General features: G+C 44.5%; 1 protein-coding gene and 2 long non-coding RNA genes across 6 annotated transcripts in view; 2 read left to right on the forward strand and 1 right to left on the reverse strand.

The window, feature by feature from the left end:
* Galnt7 (polypeptide N-acetylgalactosaminyltransferase 7) overlaps positions 1-9,707 on the forward strand; it is a 124,544-nt gene that overhangs the window by 15,416 nt on the left and 99,421 nt on the right. The gene's annotated exons all lie outside the window — the stretch shown is intronic.
* On the reverse strand, positions 2,192-8,814 carry LOC120097422 (uncharacterized). Its single transcript, XR_010058381.1, has 2 exons — positions 7,940-8,814; positions 2,192-2,326 (listed from the first exon to the last, which is right to left on the reverse strand). It is a non-coding gene; the product is annotated as an uncharacterized LOC120097422 (long non-coding RNA).
* The window catches only part of LOC120097421 (uncharacterized), a 35,132-nt gene continuing 32,607 nt past the window's right edge, over positions 7,183-9,707 (forward strand). The window contains exon 1 of one of the 2 annotated variants that reach the window (XR_005494794.2): positions 7,183-7,747. This is a non-coding gene — a long non-coding RNA (uncharacterized LOC120097421). The remainder of the gene's footprint in view (positions 7,748-9,707) is intronic. The other variant, XR_005494793.2, reaches the window with a different exon arrangement.

The raw sequence follows: 9,707 nt of genomic DNA on the forward strand, positions 1-9,707 counted from the left end.
TTAGAATAGCAGTGCTGGAACTTTGAAGTCTTGGCACTCTGGAGCCTGGGCATAGCTGTTGAATTGGCTTCTCTCCCCCTGCCAGCCCCTTCAGCAGCCCCCCCACGTCAGCTATCTAAGCGTAGGTCCACTTGCCACAACAGTTTTCTGCAGGAACTGTGTCTTAGAGAGTACAGAAAGATCGGAAAATACAGTGTCTTAGCAAGTCGAGTTCCTGATTTACTACTCCTATTTTCCAGTTTAGATATTTATCAAAGCCACTCCCCCCCCCACCATGATTCACCACTGATATTCAGTCTTATTTAGGATACCATATATGTACATTTAAACACGTATTGGCTATAGGCACCCAGAAAATACAAACCAAAACAAAACCATGCCACTTTAGTTTGAGGTGAAGCAAAGAGCACAAGAGAAAGGTCCTCCCGGCTTGATGGAAGCCATGGTGGCCTCGCCTGTTCGGAGTGGGTGGGATTCTCCCCACTGCCTTGTGAAAGTGTGCAGCTTTGTGCACAGCCTTCTTTCCCTGTATGTGAAGGGTGAGTGCTGTAGTCAGTGTCTGGAATCTGGAAAGGACAATCCCTTGGATGTTTAACTTACTATTAAGGGTACAAATCAGTGTCTCCAAAGAAAACTAGAGAAGTTCATTTTAGGGAGTGTTAGCATTTTGGGAAAGTGGGATTTAGGATTTTGGTTGCTCTAGTTAGTTCATTGACAGAAATCCCTGATCTTATAAAAATTTGTTCTGTATTCATTTGATTTTTCTACTACACCTAAATGCTTCCAGTCCCTGCCAGTCTCATGATTTAAATGCACTTGATAATCAGCCAAAGGGACCTACAGCTCAGGAATACTAAATTTATAATGTTAAGCGAGCTACCAGGATGTGTGGTGAAGGTTCAGTCTTTGCTGCTGGGCAAAGACTTGTTGCTCCCTTGAGTAAACCTCACAGCTGACTGGCCTCAGTCTTTCTGCTCTACGAACCGTACTAGCTTCTCTTATGGGAACTGTATGCTGTTCAGTTAAGAGAAATGAACTCGGTTGAGGTTCAGGAGTCATAACAAGGTCATGGTTGAGAGCCACGTGACATTCTAGTATCTTTCTTGTCTGTTTGGCTGGGCTTTTGAAAACTTAAACATGTCCATAATTAAGTCAAACCATTCATTTAAGTTACATCCAGCCCTTTTACAAGGGACTAGGTAGGGTATAGAGAATAGAATGAGCTCTCAGTCTTAGGCAGGAGGCTCTGCCATTCCAAACCGGAAGAACCTTTGCTGCACAGCTCAAATGTTACCTCATGCCAGTCTTTTCATATTTGTTGTTGTTGTGCTTTCTTATTTCCTACAGGGGGCCTGACTATGCAGCTAAGGCTGGCCTGGAACTTCTTATCCTCCTGTCTCAGCCTCCCAAGTGAATACTAGGATGTGAAGGACGTGTTATCACAGCCAGCCTTAGGTCAGTTACGGATGGGAATTGAAGTGTAGGAAAGTGGGCAGCGGGGCTGGGGAGGGCTCTACTGTTCATGCATGGTCTTTCTCTTAAAAACGATTGGGTCCATGACTAGGAAGATTAGCCCGCACGAATATTACTTAGGGTGAAGAAATCATTTGCATTACGTTTCTTCACAAGCTGACAGCTGGTGGATTAAAACATGAAGGCTGATGTCGTGTGCTTAAAGCACACATGGACACTTACAGAGTTAAAATGTGGCAGTCACTATTAATAACTTTATCAGCTTACCCTCGTTCTTTATCTTCCCTGAGCTCGCTTTCCCCATCTACAAAGAAGATGAAAAATTCACTTCATAGCAAGGTCCTGAGGTTTTATTAGTGGATTTACCAGAACCTCCAAGACAGGATTTACAGGATTTAACATACAATTTTACACGCGGTGTTTTTCAATGTATTCTTTTCTTCCTCTTCTTTCTTCTTCTCGTCCTCCCTCCCTCCCTCCCTCCCTCCCTCCCTCCCTCCCTCCCTCTCTCTCTCTTTCTTTCTTTCTTTCTTTCCCTTTGGTGTGAGCTTTCCTAGAACCCAGGCTGGCCTCACAATGTGGAAGATACGGACCTTGAACTCTCTCTGTATCTTCCTGCCTCTACTGCCTCCTCAGGTTGGGCACCCCAAGCCCATCCAGCTGGCTCCATTCTTTCCTTTTGCTTCCTTTTTTGCAAGAAGAATAATTTGTACAGAGGTTCAAGGGAAAATAGTTATTTTCCAATTCATTGTAAAGTCGTTCTTTTACATTTTAAGTGGAAAGAAACCGAATATTGTCTTCCGTGTTAGATTTTTCCCTTAAACGTAGTCATGGCCTTCGATGATCCAGTGTTCTAAAATAAAGAAAGGAAGAAAAATACTACCTTTTTAAATTTTAAAATGAATGTTTTCCAAGAATTAAATTTCGTTTATTGTTGAAAGCAAGCAGGAAGGTAGAGATCCCTTGTGTAAGTGTGCAAAGACAGCTACCTCTGCATTAGATTCCCTGCACAGTTACATGCCAGCGTATAGCACAGTATATAAAGTGTTTATGGACTGCCTTGGACAGAGTTTCATAGTAGAAATGTTTTAGTTTGGGCTGTGTATTATTACACTAAGTTGTTAAATGTCAGCTTAGTGTTGAGATGCTTTGAAAGGAAGAGGGCACTGAAGAGAAGGAGAGAGAAAGAAGGGATGGACCAAGGGGAGAGGAAGGAAGCAAAGAGAAAGGCCTGGATGTTGGAATCTCACATACTAAACTGTCATGTGTATACCACATTTGAAAATTATTTCTGTCTGCCTTTTTAAAAAGTACTTACACAGGACTCTAGTTTGTATAGGACTTAAAAGGTGTTAAGGCTTTCTAGGACGCAGTGGTTCCTGGCCACACCAACAGTCAACCAGAGAGGGAAGGGAGAAAGGATCGAAGGAGAACTGGGCAAGCAGCTGTCTGTGGAAGTCACGGCCTCACGTTCTCTTCCTCCCTTTTCGCCCAATCGTAGACCACACTGAACTGTGACTTGGAATCCTTGGAACTCTATAAAGCTATCACCTCTGCACGGTGACTCAGTGCTGAGGCTGGAGTCAGTGTGGGGCGTTCAGTTATGAGGCCCAGGACACAACCTTCCTCTTTATTTAGTCTGATTCCCATTGCCCTCTTTCCTCTCTGCTGAGTTAAGCTCAGGGATTTTATAAACCATTTTTCTCCATAGTGGGAGTATTTAGAAACGAATGTGGTGCTGTGCCACACAGCAACAGGGCTTTGCCTTCAAACACTTTATCTGTCTTTCATCTAAAAGACTGTCTGTCTGTCTGTCTGTCTGTCTGTCTGTCTATCTATCTATCAATCATCTATTTGTGATATTAGGGATTGAACCCAAGGGCTTGCGCCTGTTAAACCACTCTCTACAGCCAGGCTCTCTCGCTGGCTGGCTGTAAGTCTCATTTTAAAAACCAGTGCTCAGCACACTTTCTGTGCACTGCTCTATCACAGATCGGCGTGGTCACTTCCACTCAAGCACGGAGCGATTCTAGCTTGAAAAACTGAGCAGCATCAAGCACTACTGGCTTCTCTTTAATTTCTGAACAATACCATCTGCTAGACATGTTTAGATCCTCAGTGTTTTATTCTAATATTTTATCCATGCAGGAATATGTGTTTAAGTAGGAGAAATGACATGCCCAAGCCCCCTTAGCCCTACAGTAATGGGATTGGAATTTAAAAGCAGATTCCACTGTCTTGGGAAGGATTCAGTACCACCAAGTAGCACTTCATGAACCATTTTCTGTGAGCCAAGATTTTCAGAATGTTAGCCTGTGCTACCTTCTTTGAAAAGAGAGTTCTTGAGCCACTAAGGTTTAAAAATGCTGGATATCATATTGCCCCATGAGATTCACAGTGCACCCTGACTACTGTGTTAGCAGATACAGAGAATCATAGGAAAAAGGACCTTCAGGCCCGGAGCTCAGCTGACCCAGCCTATCCAGTCTTTGCAGAATACTTTGTTTGCATTAAAGAAGTTAATGTCTCCCGAAAAGGTATTTTCCTGATATCCAAACTGATTACCTGAGTGATATTAGCAGCTGGTGCTGTGTGGACAAATGAACTCTCTAGCAGAAGAGTCCGTCCTCACTGGCTGATGAATTACCTGTTCATCTTATGTCTCTATTCACGTAAGCCACTCCACCATCTAACTGGAATCTCATCATCTTTCTTTGTCCATCCCCTGTCTTCCTTTTCCTAAAGCTCTCCCTGTTTACTTACGCCACAGTGATGAATCTGATTCAGACAGGCTCCCCCGTGGCCCTTGATGGTATCTAACTGTGCTGCTGCTAGCACTGCCTGCTTCCAGACATGTTCCTATGCTCCTGTGGGCAGACTGGTACTGTTGTAAGCTGCCCTCCTGGTCCTCTGCTGACTAGTCCCTAGAGGAGGGCACTTCAACCCTTGGTAGTGGCTTTTGTCACTGCCTCCTTGGTCATAAGTCCTCAGAGACTTTCTTACTATTTATTTATTTATTTACTCATTCATTCATTCATTCATTTATTCATTGTGTGTATATGCGAACCATGTGTCTGTCTGTCTATCTGCTTGCCTGCCTGTCTTTTGGCCTCATGGGAGGTGGAAGCTCTTAATCTTCAAGCTCCAAGGACTCAAGTTCCTCAGCTGTCAGCAGTTGTGTCTCCTGTGTTGTGTTTCATGTGAATAGCTCTCATTCATTTTGCTCTATTATTTATTTTAAGATGGCCTTAGTATAGTTGTATATCCTCATTTATAGAAACTATTTCAGTTGTGGAGAAATTGCACTCAGTGATTTAAAATAGGTTTCTTGGTGTAATCCTGTCTCGTGGATCACCTCTGTCTTGACCTACAGCCACCACAAATCATGAGTGCCTGGTGTTTGTATTCAGGAGCTTCTTTTGGTTTTTGTTTTTAATTTTATTTTTTACTTACTCACTTTGCATTCTGTTCACTGTGCTCCTTCTGGTCACCCCTTCCACAATGCTTCCCCCATCCCTCACCCTTCTCCTCTGAGCAAGTAGGCCTCCCCCTAGGTAATCCCCTACCTTGGCACTTGTCTCTGTGAGGCTAGGCACTTCCTCTCCCACTGAAGCCAGACAAAGCAGACCACTTAGATGAACATATCTCGCTACAGGCAGCAGCTTTTGGGATAGCCCCTTATCCAGTTGTTCGGGACCTACATGAAGACCAAGCTGCACATCTGCTACATATGTGCCGAGCATAGGTCTAGCTCGTGTGTTCTTTGGTTGGTGGTTTAGACTCTGAGAGCCCCAAGGGTCCAGGTTAGTTGACTCTGTTGGTCTTTTGTAGCGTTCCTATCTACATCGGGGCCGGCAATCCTTCTGCAATCCTTCCTCCTACTCTTCCATAAGAGTGCCCAAGGCAGGAGCTTCTTCTGTATAAAAACCTCAACAAAGACTGGTTCCTTGACTTTGGTCAAAAGTCAAGTGGTTTTAAGTATGACCCGTATTATATTTCTGTTCTTAGAAAAGTAGGTAGATGTCTATTTCACAGCACAGGTATGTAACAGGCCCCCAAACCAACTGAAGCATTTTCAACCATGTAAAACCAAAGCCCTACAATGCATATTACATGAAAAAGGTTTTTTGCATCAGCAAGAATGAAGTATTAGTCTAATAACATTTGCTCCGAAAACACCGATGTTTCTTTTAGAAGCTCCCTGCAATAATCACATGTGCCTCCCTTGCTCCGAGGAACCTTTGTGTACAAAATTAACATCATCTGTCTTTTCTGCTTTGCTTGGCGTTCAGTGTACACGCATGCCTCTGGAGGTCTGAATGCTGCCTGATGGGGAACGTTAGTTCCACCCGCAACCTGACCTCTCCAATGGAAAGAGACACTGGGCCAACTGTAGCATCAGTTATCAATTGGTGTGCCAATGTTAAGGAACAATAATTAACTACTTGAGGTCTGTATAAATTAGAATATAGGCCTGAATACTGTCCACCAAGTCCAAAGCATTAGCTTTTCTCCCCTCTTACCCGAGGTTCAGATTGATCACGGCTGCTCTGATCACGGCTCCCTGGGATGTCACAAAGACCCAGGCTCCGATGTCACAAAGGCTCCGTTCCCCCTCGTTCTGCCCTTCCTAGAGTTACACCCATCCATTGGTCCCGTGTTTCACTCTTGTCTTACTCTTCTAATGGGGTGACACGCCCCAATGAAGGCAACTTATAGAAAGAAGGATTTATCCAGGCTTTATGGATTTATAGGGAAAGGATCTAGCGCCACCATGCCAGGGAAGCATGACTGTAGGCAGACCAGCGGGGATGGCATTGGAACAGCACTGAGGGCTCACATCCTTATCCTCAAACTGGAAGCAGGGTGGTAAGGACAGGAGATGTTTGAAGCATCAAAGTTCCTCCAGAGACACATCTCCGTGAGGGCCACACCCCCTAATCTTTCCCAAAGCATTTCACCAACTGGGGACCAAATATGTGAGTCCCTGGGGTTACTGTCACTCAGACCAGCTTAACTGCCTTGTTCCCATTTTTTTCCAACAGGAGGGAATCAGAAAGAGATGTTTGCTTCTTTACCAGTACATATCACTTTTAACCAGCTCTCATTAGTGAAAATATAGTCACTTAGTTTAATTTCCAGCACCATGTTTTTAAAAAAAATTTTTGTTTTGAGGCCTGGAGTGATGGCTCCCTGGTTAAGAGCACTGGCTGCTCTTCTAGAAGCCTCGGGTTCAATTTCCAGCACCTTCATGGAAGCTCACAACTATCTGAAACTCCAGTTCCAGGGTATCTCGAGTACGCACACACACACACACACACACTCACACACACACACTCACACTCACTCTCTACATAGATATACTTGCAGGCAAAACATCTTTGTGCAAAAAACGGAGGGCAGGAGCTGGTGTGATGAAGTGCACCACACCTAATCCAGTGCTTAGGAAGCAAAGACAGGATGATCCCTGGGACCTGCTGGCCAGCCTAGCCTACTTGGTGAGCTCAGACACACGCACGCACGCACGTGCACGCGCACAAGCCCTTGTTGCTCAGGTTTTAGTTTCACCAAATTCTCCTTGCACAGAAAGGTTAACATAGCCTTTATATCTAATGTAAGTCTTACTACCCAAACATAAGATGGGTTCCACGTGTTACTGGATTGGCTGCTGACGCTCTTTCCAGAGGCTCACACCAACACGTAGTAAGTGTTTTATAGACATCCATTAGTCTTGCCGTTCTTTGTAATATGGTTGTTCCATAAATTTTTATCACATTGTGTTTTGATGCTTTGTTAAAATTCTACCTATTTCCTTGTTTGTTGATATTCAATAGATTGAATAGCCTCTTCTGTTTCCTGCCGCCTGGGACAATCCAGTACTTTATCCACTGTGAAAAATAGAGTTGGTAAAATCCTCTTATGCCAAGACTGTCTAATCTCTCTGCTGTTGACGTGCAGGGATGATGGGGACAGTCGTGGCGGGTATTATCAATGCATGTGGACTTTCATAGCAGCAAATCCAAGCCACCCAAAATTCCAGCATGGAGAGGGGAGGTGGGCACAAAGTCCAGTCTCTAGTTGAAGGCCTGTTAGCACTTGATAGCTGCTAGGCGGGGGAGAGTCAGTTTTCTTTAAGGGTGTAGCCTCTGATAGGGAGACCACGTTAGTAGATATACACACACCACATAGTATATGGACAGCACAGTTTTAAAAACATGAGGATGCAGAGTTTGTTCAGTAGGCAAATACAGAAAGACTTGGGAGGAGAGGACAGGTATGTTGAAGACCCATCAAGCAAAATTCTCAAAGTACTGTGTGTGTGTGTGTGTGTGTGTGTGTGTGTGTGTGTGTGTTCATGAATAGATATAGATAAATGTATATTCATTCTTAGGATTTTACTGCTGTGAACAGACACCATGATCAAGGCAACTCTTATAAGAACAGCATTTAATTGGGGCTGACTTACAGGTTCAGAGGTTCAGTCCATTATCATCAAGGTGGGAACATGGTAGCATCCAGGCAGGCATGGTGCAGGAGGTGACAGTTCTACATCTTCATCTGAAGGCTGCTGGCAGAATACTGGCTTTCAGGAAGCTAGGATGAGGGTCTTAAAGCCTACAACCACAGTGACACACCTACTCCAACAGGGCTACACCTTCTAGTAGTGCTACTCCCTGGGCTGAGCATATACAAATCATCACACACACACACACACACACACACACACACGCACGCACACACACACGCACACGCACATATGCACGGACGCAGATAATATGAGAGAGAGAGACAGACAGACAGACAGATCAGGTTGGCAAGATGGCTTAGCCTGGAGGTGGATTTGGATGACGGGGTGACTATGATCAAAATACATGAAGTTATCAAGGCATTAATAAAAAATGTTTAAGAGGAAGGTTTGCATCATGTGGGGTATATTGATGCATGGAAACACCAGAAGAGTGATTCTAAGAACTAGCATCCTAGGTCTGAGGCAATAAAGGAGAGAGGCTGGGGTGGAAGACTGCTACATGAATGGCTGCCTATTGTAGCACCACAAAGCCCTGAGGCTGGTTTGGGTGGTGGAAGTGGAATCTTCCATCATTCTTTCCGTGGCTTAAGGACACAGCCTAGAATTTCCTCCTTCCTTGAGAAATTTCCAGGAGCTGAAAAGGTTTTTAGCCTGGTGATGGTAGCATGCACCTTTAATTCCAGCACTCAGGGTTAGAGACAGGCAGGGGTACCTCTGAAGGGACTCTGTGTTTGGAACCAACCTGGTCTACAGATCGAGATTCAGGACAGCCAAAGCTACACAGAAGCCCTGTCCTGGAAAAAAAGGTTTACTTTGAGTGTGTGTGTGTGTGTGTGTGTGTGTGTGTGTGTGTGTGTGTGTGTGTGCGCGCGTGCGCACGCCCTGAACTTACTTTGGTGCGATGTTACCATCTTGAGGATACAAAGGTGACTACCCTGTCCCCAGGGAAGCCACAATTTGGTTTTTACTACAAGCAGGATGTGAACTAATAACACTACTTTGTGTGAGATTAAAATAGAACTTTCCACTGGGAAGTAGAAAGGGGGAGGTCCTTGGAAGAGAAACAGCCTTTAAGCTCATCTACCAGCTTGGAGCATGGCCAAGCTGACAGAGAAGTGTACGTCGGTGGGTTTGTGTGCAGGGTAGTGAGGAGAGAAACCAGCATCTAGAAGTGGAGTGCAGAAAGAGAAGTAATTATCGAAAGCATGCCATGTACGGACAGTGCCTAGATACACAGTGTTCATTCATTCTAAAGGGCTACATTGTTGTGACTTTCTGAGGTGCACATTTCAGAAATGTGAGCATTATCTTTGCATGTGTGAACATGTCACATTGTCCACCATCAAGGTCACTGTTGACCTGGAGGTGTGACATCAGCATCAGCTGCCTAACTGCCAGAATCCTATACAGAAACCCCCTAAATCTTGGCAGGGAATCAAGTCTCAAGAGGAAGCGTGAGGGAGACTTTCTGGGAGAGTCAGAAGAAATATAGTGAGGATTCCACTGAAACAGACCCAACAGAAAACACTTCCGAAGACCTCCTTCCCATCCATCACCTACTGCCAATTAGCATTGTAATGCTTGTCTCAGTTCAGGTGCTAAATGCCATTGTCATTGCGCTAGCTTGCTTGGGTGCTGTAACACATGCAGACTGTTCTGAACAACATACATCTCACATGGAAATAAGCTCTTGTTTTAACCAAAG

The sequence above is a fragment of the Rattus norvegicus genome, chromosome 16, assembly GCF_036323735.1.
Source record: "Rattus norvegicus strain BN/NHsdMcwi chromosome 16, GRCr8, whole genome shotgun sequence".
In the NCBI taxonomy this organism is placed as follows: Eukaryota; Metazoa; Chordata; class Mammalia; order Rodentia; family Muridae; genus Rattus; species Rattus norvegicus.